This window comes from Lepisma saccharinum, chromosome 19 (genome assembly GCF_977018435.1).
Source record: "Lepisma saccharinum chromosome 19, izLepSacc3.1, whole genome shotgun sequence".
Lineage (NCBI taxonomy): Eukaryota > Metazoa > Arthropoda > Insecta > Zygentoma > Lepismatidae > Lepisma > Lepisma saccharinum.
Window position 1 is genome coordinate 71,595,333 of NC_139247.1, and position 15,066 is coordinate 71,610,398.

Genomic DNA, 15,066 nt, shown 5'->3' on the forward strand with positions numbered 1-15,066 from the left:
AAGATGAGTAGTGATGAATATAATGGAAGAAATATTTTTTTAAAGTTAATACGGGATGTTTAATAAGAAGTCGAAATATCAATGATCATCGTGTATTACTTACGTGCCGCAGTTGCTAAAGGGAGATAATTGTTATTAATTAATTCAAATATCATTTACATCATTCAAAGCTTTAAATATTTTCATTGAGATTTATTTAAAAATTTTATTATTTTTATTTGTGGTCATTTAATGTTGCTTTTTAGGTTAATTGTGATGGCAAGGCTGAATGTTAGCAATAGATAAGGGAAGCACTCGTAGCCTGGTGGGATTCCAACGTTGAACTTGGGTAGGATCTTGTTGGGTTTTACTGATCAGAAAAAAATTGAAGTATTCATTATCCAGCATTTAATGTTCTTTCACTGATGTGAATTCTTCCATTTTCCCATGCAATTTTTAAATGAACAGCAAGCATGCTTCATGCTTCCAGAATGCCCCCCAACATTGGATGGAAACCAATCCTAGTGGGGGCAAGGGGGCAAACATTGAAGTAAAGAAAAGCTAGGAGATCTAAGAGTAGCAGGACAAAATGATACCCCAGATGAAATTAGTTTTCTATATTTCTTGCATTTTTCTTCCAAACGGCAAAGAGCACCTGTAGGCACATGTAGGCAATTTCCCCCTCCCCCTCGATTTCAAATGTTATGCAAAATAAAAATATGTTTTGTAAAATTTTCTTCCTCTAATATCTGCTTTAAGGCACATCCCCACTATGCCAATTGGCAAGGCTGTGCGCAAAAGCTGAGCAAATTGGTACGTGTCGTCTGCCTGTGTCAACAGGCCAGTGCCAGGCCAATTCCAATCCGAATAGTAGCAGTTTTCTTGAAAGAAAATCGTGCTGACGACCGAAGTGGGGGATGCACTGAGTGGCGCCAAGCGTGTCTAGCAGGTTAGGGAAGTATTAGGTCTTGTTTCTTCAAGTTTTGATCATGTAGTGGAGTGGACAGACGCGCAAGTTGTAGCATTATAGAAATATAAAACACATATGTGTAAAAGTAAGTTAACATATAACTTATTTCAAACCTTTAAAAAACACAGCATTGTCTATTACAAATGTTCAAAAAGTTTAAAACAGTGTTGTAATGTTTTTTTATACTTGTTTAAAACACATTTTGATTCTTGATATTTGATACTCTGGCTATTTGCATGTTTTGTAACTTTGTCATTTTTTTATTGTGCACAAAAGTTTGTTCTGTGGCTGAAAATATATTAAGTTAACAAAGAAACATATAATGAGCACCAGTGGGGCACGTTTAAAACATTTATAAAATTGAATAGTACATATGCATGAAATAGATTTGTTCCGCACTTGACACACAGCACATAGTTCTTAATCAAGAACGTATTTAAGGAGGGGTCCAGGGGGTCTGGACCCTTCCGAAAGACTTACTAAGTAAAAAATTAAATAATTAAAATAATGAAATAATAAAATAATTCAAATTAAATACTGGAAATATACTTGTTTAATTCAGGGTTATTTATTTCTACCAAACTTATTGGAAGTCAATATTGGGATCATACGACTTTGAATGACAGTACCAAAGAAGTTTTATGCAAGATTTATAACTATCTATAATAACATGCATAAAATATTACTGGGACTGTCATCTGAATCTCGCATAATTTTTTTATGTTAATAAACATTTTTTATATAAATTTTGCCGACATGCTGTTATATATATATCACTATTCATGTGCTGTCCTTTTACCTATTCATGTAATAAAAATATAATATTAATCAATGTGAATATTTGAATTAATACTATTTTAATTAACTTAATATAATTATTTTAGTTTAAACGTTATTATTATTTTGAGACACTTAGTTCGGACCCGCCCCTGATACATATTTCTAGATACTTGCCTTTAATGTTATGTCAATATTTTGTTGCATTCACGACGAATGTATTTCGGAAAAAAGAGTAGCTAGCATGTGGATTAGTTTATCCTTCTCGAACAGCTTACATGCGGGATTTAAGAGTAGTATAAATAGATATTTTAGGAAGTTAATCAAGTGTATACTTTAAAATTGAACACAGTCATTCCTTGGATGATTAAAAGATTCCTTATTAATCATCATTCTTACAAAGTAAGTATTTGTAGCATTGTTTTAAATGTTTCAATTGTTTAAAACATGTTTTTTTTTTTTTTTTGATTAAAACATGTTTAAAACAAAAATAACTCTTTTATTTTCTTTGAACGTGGTGAAAAAATTCCAATAATAATAATGCCATTATTATTATTATTATTAGTAATATTATTATTACGTTTATCCTCTTGGTACTTGCTCCCCACCCAGACAAAAATTAATGGTTGCGCCTCTGGCTTGCAGACAGCATTTAACATGGTACTTCGTGGAAAAAGTTGTTTCAGTGTGGAGTAGACATAGTGTTATTTTGTAGGTGGTACCATCAACTTTTGGAATTATACATGTCAATGGCACCTATGTATTCACCATGGCAAAATATATTAAAATAGCACACATGAAATAAGTGGGGAAATGCTAGTCTTCATGCATACTTAAAAGTATTTCTCTTACGCATGAAGTGAAATTAGAGGTGGGGGAGTCTTCATGAATGAACCACTTACTAATTGTCAACAGAAGTTCCTGTATTTTATTCACTCTTGTCAATGGCTTTTTCCATTCAGCTTGTATTTTTGTAATTAAACTTTCTGAGATCCTTTTTTTGCCATAATTGCAATGCATGGCATGCCCACAATTTTTGTGAAGGAGTTGTGTGTACGTTTTCTTAATTTAGTAGTTCATCCTCTATTTTGTTATCTTTCTGTATTTTTTTAAGGAACCCTGGGCCAACATGCCAAGTTTCCTTCACTCCCTGACAGAGGCGCAGGAATATTTTTGATGTATTAAATGTGTGTGTGTGTTAATGCATAATCTTGTTTTGTTAATACAGTAATATTCAGAAAATGATTGGAAATTAGTACTTCATACTTTAAAATATCATGGCTAGTTGTACAGGTTTCAAAAGTATGTGCAATTCTGGATCAGAGAAAGCCCTGAGCCTCATTCCATTGTTCTGCACACATTTTAGTTTCTATTTCCTTATAAAAATTCCCAAAAGCACCGATCAAATAGGATAACTACGTAGTACAGCCAACGGCATAGCTAATAGTAGACAAATTGCTATATATTATTTTTTTTTTTTTGTGATTGAATTTGTAATTTTCGGTGCTTCAGCACTTAGGCTATTTTGCTCCCATCACATTATATGGGGTCCAACCCCTTACTATAACTAAAATACAGTGATCAGAATGCTACATTTTAAAAGTAGCTTTGCTACAGCTACAGTTATTCTTCCAAAATGTAGCTTCGCTAAAGCTACAGCTACATTTGCCAAAAAGTAGCTTGCTGTGCTACTCCTGTTCGCTACTTCGCATGCTACTTCTGCATAAAAAACTTTAAAATAACCATGTGAATATAAAAAAAATCCCCATCTACTGGTAAATAGATTCTGTTATTTATTATCATGATTCCCGTCATTCGATAATTTTGATAGCAGTGTTACTTCAGTTACTTATTTTTACTATAGTTTTTGAGAATAACATACCTATGCAAGTGGCATTTCAATTCAAATTTGATATATGAATATTGCAAGTAGGGTGTTACCCAAATTAATGATTACAACTATACACAAATGAAATTTGGTAGGATTACGTATTTATGTTCACATCAACATATTTTTCTTGAGAATAAATATTTCATTTTTTAATAGACTGATATGAAGGCAGCATTTTGAATGAAAAGTACCTGGGGCCCTTTGTTTAAAAAGTGCTCCAGGTTCGATACCCAGGGGAGGCACATAGTGGCTCGGATCCAGTCTCGATCAGCTTATCTATGCATAAAATGGACTCAAAACAAAAACTAGGAAAGACGCCAAGTTGGGAGGATGGGATCCTCCTGCTCCTCCATTTCCCCACACTGCTCATCATTCATCATCCTTCCTCGTTCTCACAATTAGCCAAAAGTGGCAGAAAGCGACTATAGATAAGAGAATAATTAAACCATTCGTCCTCATTGTCATGATTGAGAAGAGTTGAAGAATAGATGAGGTAAACAGAAGAGGACAAATGGGTGGTGGACTATATCAAAGCGTTCGAAGATTAATATGGAACAGGGATGTACCAATGAAATGCAAGAAGGTATTATATAACACATACTATATGCTAATAATTATGTGACACACAAGGAGTGGGAATAAGGCCAAGGGGGAGACCAAGATGTCGGTGGAAAGAGCAGAGTGTGTTAGGAGAAGAGGACAAGATTGTAACACCGTGAAAAGAGAGGAGTGATGGAAGACCAGTAAATAATGGAGAGGCTTGACTTCTATGCCGACCCAGTCAGAGGCAGGAAACGGCGAAGGATAATGATGATGATGTCATGATTTGCAAAAGTAGGAAAAATACATAAATTTGAAAACTATGTATATTAACTAAAGAAAATTGTAGTTTCTGCAGGAAAGTCAATAACTTGTACGTACTTTTTTACAATATGATACAATATATTGAGTAAACTGTCGTGTAAACCCGAGTGTTCCAAATGTATTGTAATTTTAAAATTTGTGAACAAATATTATCCAGTTATCCAGTAGAAAGATTCATTGCTTAACCAGTCGATTCCTTATTGCTACACAATAAACACGTGACATTTAAAATGTAACTTCAAGCGGGCCCAAGCCTTTTCATTTTTAAAAGAAAAAGGTGAAATGAATTTCTCACATTGTTACATTTTACTTCAAAGCGGGCAAAAAACTCAGTGTGTACAGTGTATGAGTTAAATGTGATCATTATTTTGTATTTTGTGAAGTTCACTTTTCTTACATATTGAAATTTTGCAGACATTTCTGTGGAACTAGTTTTTCTTTTCCAATGTGTTATGATTTTGTGATCTGCAGTGTTCGAAGTGGAAATTCCTAGTTGTGAATTTCATTGTTCGATTGATTTGATTGACTGCTGTATTTTACTTTGCTTTTTGTGCCACTTTTGGCTAATTTGCGAAGATGGAGATGAGTGATGATATGATGAAATTGATAAATCGACACCCAAAAACACCCAGGCCCAGAACAAGATTCGAACCCGGGACCCCTGGCATCGTAGCGCAATCTTATAACCACTCTGTCACGGGGGCCAGCTTTCTTTGTTTGAGATTGGGGATAGAAGGAAGGATCCTTGTGTGTATCAACTTGAAGACAACGAAGCAGGTGGAAGAGGATGCTTATGCAAATTCGAGCACTGATGATCTATTAATAAAACCGTTTTTGTTCCATGAAATAGTTTTTATAAGAAATATGTGATCAATGGTCTATCAAAAAGAAATTACAGTGTTAGAATTATGAATAATGATATTGAGGTCCATTAACACCAACATTAAACACTGTGTCTGTGTCAACCTTTTTTTTTTTTTGGGGGGGGGGGGTTCAGTCCTTTAATTTCATTGAGTGACAAAATTTCAGTGAATAGTGTCCCATCGCAGCTTTATTATCCATCTCTCAAGACTGGAATCCACAGCTATTTCTTTGTAGCAGAATTCAATTGACCTTGTGATGTTAGACCCCATAACTGAAGAAGAGTAAGTTTGCTTGATTATATTACTCACTATTAATATCAGAAGGCTAATGTGAGCAACTCTTACGTTGGAACTTGGCCTGGCGCATCCACTTCAAAGTCCAAAAGAGGTAAAAATATATATATAAAAACTGGCTGAGCTGTTGCGCTGAATTGAGAAAATATTTTCAGTGTCTTCTTCCAGTTATTTATCAAAGTTTCAGATCACCCTGATTTAGTTTCAAGAAGGTACTACACTGATACATAAGTCGATAAAAAATGGAAAGGCAGAGTATTTGGGGTAAAAGTTAAGTTCTTGTACAACTACGGGGAAGGGGGAGGGACTAGCTAACTATTGTATGTCCGTTCCACTTGGCATCAATTTTTTTCTCACTAACGGGCCCCCCAATATTGTGCTTGCAAGAGACCAGCGCTACGCCACTGGATGGAAAATTCGTCTTCTATACTTTTGCCGTTGGGTGTACGTACAACAATGCAGCCTCCCCAAAACAATCAAAACTGGGGAAAATCGGGGGTACAATACGGGATCGTTCCTGTGACACTGATCGCGCTTGATTTTGCCGGCAGCTTTTCCTCACGTTCGTAGCTCTGGGAATAACTTTCGGCTCAAGAATTGGTTGTTATACACACGGGTGAGTAATTCATTCTGCGTAATGTTCATTCAATTCATTTACACTTTGCAAACTGGAAAAAAAGAGAGAAAAAACTAAATACGTGAAGGGATCTTTGAGTACAATGCAGTATTATTTACAAAGTATACTACCTAATTACGATGAAGTTAAAATAAAAAAATGCAGAGCATAGAAAGGAAATCGCAAATGAAATGACAAAACTGCATATTTGTGGAATGTATTACCATATGTGCTTATTACCGTGAAAAAAATAAAGTTTTGTTCCACTTCTTTAAAAAATTGACATTTTTCGCTCAGCATTTAATGAGTGAGTGGTTTTAAGACATCACATATCACACATTTATTCATTTGTTCCGAATACTGAACTTCAAGGTTATTTGCATATTCACCTTGCACTAACTTCACACTTCGGGAAGATCGCTCCTCATTCAAGCGTGCCATCTTGCGTTAAATATGGAAACATATGAAGTGAATTCGTAAACAAACATGGCGACTCTCATTTTGTGCGTGTAGTGTTTTTAAACTTTCTAGTGGGATATATTTATTTGTGTGAGAAAGAATAGCAAAAGACGGTGAGTAATAGAAGTCAGATATAGGAAATAAACTTTTTCTAAGTTTGAATGGTTGATTGTTTTCAGGAAAACGGTAAACATTGTGAAGCAGTTGCATCATGATAAATACACCTGCTACGAAACCCCATTAGCATACTATGTTCCGATAACACCGGAAAGTATATACGTGGAAGAAGAGCATCATAGCCTCTCGAGTAGTCATTGCATGTTTGAATAATGTATTACTCTAATTAGGACAGCATTTTTAGATCTTCTGTATTTCGCCTTCATGTAATTTTATTTCTTGTTGACAACCAGCTCTTTTTATTTTTTTTTTCGTGAGAAATTTTTCTTCGGTTTGATTTCTGAACATATGGGACTGTGCATTTTATACGTGCACTATTTCTCACGAAATGTAATTCATAATGAATTTCACTTCCTGTGTTCTTTTCACGAGTGAATGAATTGTATAGAGAAGTTCTTATTGAAGAATGTCACAACAATAATTAATATATATTTTGTGTGTACGCACTCCCACGCCTGTGCTTAATTAAATGCCCCCATGATGTATATGGTAGAATATCAGCCGAGGGTTATGATCCCAGGGGCAAGGAATGGATGCTTAGGTATGATTGTTCTCTCATTGATTTTTTGATCATTCTGATCCTTGCGGCTATCGCAATGAACTTGAATTTGCATACATCAAACAATATTTTTTTTAAAAAAAGAAGCTGCTTATTGGTTAGGTTATCTACTATTTTGAATAGATCAGGATCACGTTTCTAAACCAATAAACAGTACAATAATATTCCCCTGCCTCTTGTTCCTTGTAGGTTTATTATTATGTTTTTTAATAATTCACCGACCCCTCCCCCTTTTTTTGGACAAAATATGCATCAATGTTGGCAGTTCTTGTAGGACCATATCACCTCCTGTTAGTTGACAAGTTGAAACACATATCATCCTTGAATTTTTTTATTATTTGACATATTTACTTGTAAGTGAATGGGAAACCACCATCACCTGCTGAATGGAACAAACCATCACAAATGAACAAATTGGAGCAACATATGTATATCATTTGGGAAGGAAAACCGGTACTTTAGTATTATACGGACTACCGAACCTAACCTAACCGTTATGTCCATAAGTGTTTCTTTTGCTTTCCCAGAAAACAGACAGTCCGGTTAGGTTAGGTTCGGTAATCCATATAATACTAAAGTACCAGAGGACCAAACTTAAGTACCTACCTAACCACCATAACAAACATAAATTAATCTATTCTTAATAGGGAGAATCATCCTTACTACCCAACCAAACATCACACATCATTTCACATAGATGAAAAAAAACATAATTGACAAGAGATTATGAAGTGGCAGAAAGTTATATCAGAATCATCAAAACTATGTACATTTAGGGTAGAAGAAGAGGGTATAATGTCACCAAGTAACGTATCTGTTTCAGAACAGAAATGGATACATAAGAGATTATGGTATTTATTCGAGAAATTGCTACTATTGTTTTTAAGTGCTAGATCATGATGGATTCTGTTAATTGTAATATAATGTTTACATGATTTTTGTAACTACGATGTCTTTTTTTACCACTTTCATTGAGCAAACATGAACTTCCTTTGAGGGGAGGGGGTTTGTTTTTTAGGTGTCTTCTGATAAATTAAAACATTAATTTTTAAAAATTGGGAAAGAAATTAACAGATACTGATAAAATGAATGAATTGCCATGATTAGATTTTAAACAGGAAATAAAAATGCAAGTTGTTTTTATAAACTACATGGTACGAGGAATACATTTTACCTACAATTCTTTTGAAGAGATTCTGTTAATAACCCATTTTTGGATAGAGCCAATGTCACTCTCATTTTCAATAGAGGGATTGAAGATGAGAATGATGTTAGCTCCTGAAAGCTCAGAAGTCAATCTAAAACTGGTCTGGCTGTTACCCCAACAATATCTCTTCATCATTCACCACCACTGAAGCTTCAATAACAGTTGTTCTGTTTCTTAGATGATAATCGATATTCACCCATATGTTGGTACTCCTGTTTTATAGCACACGTCAAGAGTAGGATGTATAAATTTAGTATCTAAATGAAAGTTTTGGAGCAAAGTGTAGGTGACACTGTGTGCAATAATGGTTTCACCATATGGTAAATGCTATAGATGAATGGATTATTTTTTTTTCTCAATCACCGAACCTTAAATCATTCTCAAGATGCAAGCATTCAACTTATAAAAAGTATATCTTGTATTAAATAATGTTTCAATCTCATAAAATAAAGATAAGATCGAGAAGAATGTATTCATATGTGTGTATTGCTAATGGCTGTAAAAGAGGGTCATTTTTCTATGCATGGCCAGTAACTATTTGATCGATTTATTTCTGCACATATTATATTGTACTTATACTATAATATTGCCTCAACACAAAAGTATTATTTTTTTATGGATACAAAGACAGGTCACAGAACAATTCATGCTGGGTCATATATGACCTACGAGTCATAGTTTGGTTGCACATACTGTAGAATTATTGGGGTCCTGGGTTCGATACCTGGTGGAGGCGAGGTGCACTACTTTAAACTGTAGGTACAGTCCCGATTAGCCTTACTGTGCAGAAAGTGGACTTAAAAAATCAATCAATGTAGAATTATTGTCTCCAAAAGCATATTTGGGGAGTACACATGCAAGTACAGCTACTGCTAGTAAGAAGGAAATGGTCTCTCCTCCAAGAAGAGTGCAAATATTAAAGTTTCTTGTGGTGCAAGTGTTAAATGAAACCATTTGTGTGCACTGAAACGAGAAAAATGTGCACTTAAGTTGCACCTAAACTAACTGTCTAGCCTTCTTAAACCTGAAGATTTGCGATGGCTGCAGCAACACAAAACTTCCATCTGTCCCATCCTTACCAATTTCCTTTAGGTTCATCTCAACGTTATCCCTCCATCTTCGTCTTGGCCTTCCTACAGGTCTCTTAGCATCAAGTTTCCCAACAAGAATCCTGTAAACTCTTCTTTCCTCTCCCATTCGTGCTACATGCACTGCACACCTAAGTCGTCTTGATTTAATTTGCACCTAACCTAACCCTTGCTATGTAGTGAAGTTAAGGTTTAAGGGCTCCCCACATTTCTCTATTAACTCTTGAATTCTTTTATAATTTTGGCATCCTTAAATGTGATTAATATCATGGTCTAGTAAAATTACAAAACTCTTTGTTGTTTTTCCAACTGACTTTTCGTTGAGTGATGGTTTCTGAACGATTCCCATTTATACCCGTCTCTCAAGTCTGGATCCATTACTATTCCAGTCTAATAGATCTTAACTGACCTCATGGTACTGAGTCAGCACTGAGAACTAGTAGCTCCATCTGAGATAGAACCCACGACCACTCATGTGAAGTTTGACAATTCTAACCACTTATCTAAGCAGGAGGCCTGAATGACCGTTTGCAGTAGAAATAAGTGCCAAGGAATATTTTAAAAGGTCACCGCCCAGCACTGAAATAGTAAGATTAGTTATAGAGGCGTATTAGTACAAAAGAAAAATGTAAGTGTAGCCAAGTGGGTGGTTTTGGAACTGAAGTCTATCCAAAAGAGGGGTTAGTTTCTAAAACAGTATTTTTAATATCAGTTAAAAAAAATAAATGCATAAAACAAATTAGAAATTTTCAAAAGTTAAGTTTGTGTGCGAAATATTTGATTTGGTGGTAGACCAGCAACAGCTGAACCTCGCCCAGCAATAAAGTCAATTCAATTCAATTTGACTTCCACCGTACTCCACAGTGAGAAGAATCCCAGCAGTGACACTTCATTGAAGTACGACATTATCTCCAATTTCATCTTCCAGTTACTTATGGAGCCATGCATATTACACCGATAACCTACTTCCCTGACATGCACATGTCCCCTACAGAAAGTAAAAGTGGAATCATCATGTGTTGCATTGAAGGCGTAGGAGGAGGAGGAGGTGTGTACTTGTTCTTGCTTTTCCTGTTTTATTTGTGTATCTTCTTTCTAGCATACTTAAAAAAAAACATTACTTGCTTACTTATAATCAGAGCTAGGAATTTTAGGTGCAAAAATTTGCCAATAAAGGTGCAAGAAAGGTGCTAAAATAGGTGCTAATTTTCAGATGTAAATATATTGTGAGCAGTGCATACATATATCATTCAACTTGTCTTGATAAACTCAGAGTATTCTCTGGTTTTAAACCATTTAATATAACTAAGCAAAGAAAATTCTCTGATACATTAGAAAGCGACATAAAGGAAAAGATGCTTGTTCTTACTTGCTTAGAATTAGTCATTTAGAAAACTGTTAAAATAGATTACATTCAAAATGTCTATGTTCTTCTGAGTGAGGCTACATCTGCGGTCACTAAGCAGATACTTGTAAGTTGAAAAAGAACGTTCAACGTAAACAGACACAAGTGGTGGGTATTTTGTTTTCAACCGGTAATCTACATCCTTGTTGGTTGCAACTTCTTGAACATCATGGTTTTTGGCTAAACTTTGTTCTAACTTCTCTTTCCCGACCCCTTGCAGCTCTCGTTGCACATCCATCAAAACAGGCCACTGTGCTTCCATTTTAGGACACTGCTCCTTCAGTTTTGTGATTGCAGTAGTAAGGAAAGAGAAGCCATGTACAATATAGAGTTCATCTTGCAATTCCTGTTGAAGTGCAAGTTTTTGGGCATTTTCTACAGCTGAGGAATCACTAGGCAAAGCATCTAAAAATTTCGATATTGTATGGAAATGATTGCAAATAAACACTGCAGCTTTTAACCATGTACCCCATCTAGTGAGGATGGGAGAGGGTGGTAGTGGAAGTTTCGTAATTTCTACGTACTTCTGTATTCTAGAAGCTTTTCTTCTTAATGCTAGAAACAAATTCGTTCACATATGTATATGCATCTTTAAGAGCTTCACAAACTCGATGAAAAGCATGAATAATGCAAGTTACATGTTTTGAGTTAGGATACATATTCTTCAGATTAGAAAATGCAGCTAACAAGTAAGATGCTTGGTCTGTAAGAACTAACCACTCTCTATCATATTTTACGCCCTCCGGCCACAATACAAAACATGCATCATTGAAACTTTGCATTATACTTGCATTATCTGCTTTGCCGAGAAAATAAGTTTTAAAAAGTATGGGTTTCACTTGATGTCCATTGAGAGGTGCTACTAAAATGTTCAAAATATACCTGTTTTGCCTATCTGTGGTTTTATCTAGTATGAAATAGACTGGATGGTCAGCTACTACTTGCCTGATATGCAAGATTTTAGCTTCATAAAGAGGTTGAAGGTAAGATTTCCTTAAGGTGCTCTCATCTGGAACTGACTTCCCAGTATATTTTTGCAAAGATGATTTCATGACAGGATTGTTAAGTTTCGAAAGAGGTATTCCACAGCTATAAATGTCCTTGCTGTCTCACTGAAAATACATTTGTATTTATGGAACTCGAAGATGCAAGTGCTTCACCAATGAATTGCTGTCGCTTCCCACCTTTACCATCTCGTAGTTCTTTATTCCTGACGTGCTTCCCACTTTGTAGAAGCTGCACAACCCGAGTGCGTTGGTGTTTGTCATCAACGGCAATAGAAATATCACACACATCACACCTCAGAACAGATCCATCACTCTGAATGCCGTCACCGCTAAACTGTTTAACAATGTCCTACAGTTTCCCAACATTTACTTTATGTTTTGGCATGGTGAACAAGCAAATCCGAGGCATCGATCAGTCGATCACAGACTGCAGTTACCTAGCTCGCTGAGACGGGAGAAGAAAACGAAAACAAAACAGTTTTCCTACAACAATTCGTAAACAATACAGCATAGGACAAAAAGAGCACAACTTCTAGCAATTCTAACGCGTCATTGTTGACACTGTTTAAAGTCCGCGCGCTTACTACATTAACGTCCAAGAACTGAAGAAAGCCGATTCATTGTTGTGTAGTAAACAAGAATCGCGTGCCAAGAAGCCATGCCTCGAATATGGGTGGGGTTAAACAGCATGTGAGTTGTATTTAAAAAAGATGATAAAGATGCAAAAAGGGCGAAAAGGTGCAAAAGGTTCTGAGATTGTGAAAAAGGTGGAAAAGGTTCTGAGATTGTGAAAAAGGTGCAAATAGGTGCAACCGAAACATCATGAGTAGAGTTCAATTCGTGCTTATTTTGGGGATGAGTCACTTTTTTACCCATTTTCACACAAAAAAATTTAAGGTGCAGCACCTAAAAATCCTAGCTCTGCTTATAATATACATATAAGCACTAGACAATGGATAATACCCAATTAACTTGGAACCATTGTCACTAACATTCAGAGAATTATTTTTTCTGGCTTTCAATCTTCTTTTCTCAGTTTCAGTATTCATTTGTTCATGCTTATACTACCTCTCTACTTGATCATTTCTTCATATATCTTAATCCTTGCCATTTTCTGTCTCATTTCCTTTTTATTCTCTCCTCATCTTCCTTCTATATGTTCTTCTTCTTCACTTTATTTCTCTTCTTTTGCTCTTCTCTTTTCCCTTTCCTCTGTCCCTGCATTTGGCTTATTTTTCTTTCTTCTCCCATTCTCTACAACTTCCTTAAAGCATTTCTTTCTTCTGATGACAAGCAAACATTATGTCATTCTATCCCACACAACTTTCCGATTTAACACTTCCTCCCGCTGCAAAACTTTCTGCTGGTGCCCATGGGAGGGGGAAGTATAGTTTGGCTGAGAATGGCCTTCTGGCATCATCATTGCAATATAGGTTAGAGTATTCTCGATGATTTTTCACTAAGGGTCTCGCATGATTTACGTGCAGTGAACTTACATCTGGTACTGGCTTTTTTAGCATGTGTTTTCATCCAATGTTTTTGGCAATCTTTTAAGCTGTCATAAGTAACCTAGCCAGAAGAAACTACCGGGAGAAGTTGAAAAGAGAAAAATTTATGATGGGGGGGGGGGGTAAAATAAATATCTAATGAATTGAATTGATTTTATTGTGGTGCTGGGTTCAGCTGTTGGTGGTCTGCCACCTAACCCCAAAAATACAGATCAAAATAGTGATAAAATTAAACATTAGAAAGAAATTCAACAACAAGGAAATACAATAAGAATAGAAATCATAAGGCAATAAAAATAATTTGAACAGTAAATTAGAACATAAAAGTTATTAACATGAAAAAAGTAAAAGTGACATGTGAAATAATTTCTGGCAAGTCTCAGGAATTTTTAATCAGTGAATCACAAAGCATGTCACAAAAACATTTGAAGTTTTGTTGTTTTGTGAATTTCTGTAGTGCATTCCAGACCTTCGGTCTTCATAACTGAACGAGTACTGATAAGCTGAGGTTCTACTATGAGATGAATTGGTTGAGTATGATTGAGTTTTGCTTCTCAAGTTTAATTTCGAAAAGAGGTAGTTTGGAGGTTTTAGTATTAATGGACATTGTGGAGCGTACAAAACATGCAGTTTCTCCATCGTGCCATGGAGAGAATTCCTTGCTCATTATTATTATTAAGCACAGGTAGAATGTCTTCGTACTTTCTTGTTCTGAACTTTCTGTATTTTTATTGCAAGCCCCCCCATTTACTCTATGCATATTACCTTTCCCTCTGGCAATACCCTTTTGTCAAGAGAGTAAGTTGCTGGCTGTCAGTAAGATGCAGACAGTAGTTATTAACATAATCACTTTACAATTTGGTATTCCAGATCATTGAAACATGGCAAATGTGCCTTTTTTTTTAACCCCTAACCTTCTTAAACCCAATGGTTTATGGCTGCAGCCACACAAACCATCCGTCTGTCCCTATCCTGGGCAAGATCAATCCAATCTTTCCATCCTTACCGATTTCCTTTAGGTCCGTCTCAACGTTATCCCTCCATCTTCACCTTGGCCTTCCTACAGGTCTTTTACCATCAGGTTTTCCAACAAGAATCCTGTAAACTCTTCCATTCTCTTCGATTCGTGCCACATGGCCTGCCCATCTAAGTCTTCTTGATTTAATTATTCTAATAATATCTGGACATGAATACAAATAATGTAGTTCTAAAATATGTAACCTTCTCCACTCACCTGTCTCCTCATTCCTTTTAGGTCCAAGTATTTTCCCAAGGATTTTTTTTTCAAATACTGTTAATTTATGTTCCTCTTTTAATGTAATGGACAAAGTTTCACATCCATATAAACTTTTGTTTCTTAGATATTCTACGTGAAGATAAAAATTTATGAAGAGAAAAGTAA

General features: G+C 35.5%; 1 protein-coding gene across 3 annotated transcripts in view; it reads left to right on the plus strand.

Annotated features, from left to right (window-relative positions):
- Positions 1–6,709: 6,709 nt before the first annotated feature.
- ATP8B (ATPase phospholipid transporting 8B) overlaps positions 6,710–15,066 on the plus strand; it is a 198,971-nt gene continuing 190,614 nt past the window's right edge. For 2 of the 3 annotated variants that reach the window (XM_083141074.1, XM_083141075.1), the window contains exon 1: positions 6,710–6,826. The gene's annotated coding sequence lies outside the window, so the exon portion shown is untranslated. The remainder of the gene's footprint in view (positions 6,827–15,066) is intronic. The other variant, XM_083141076.1, reaches the window with a different exon arrangement.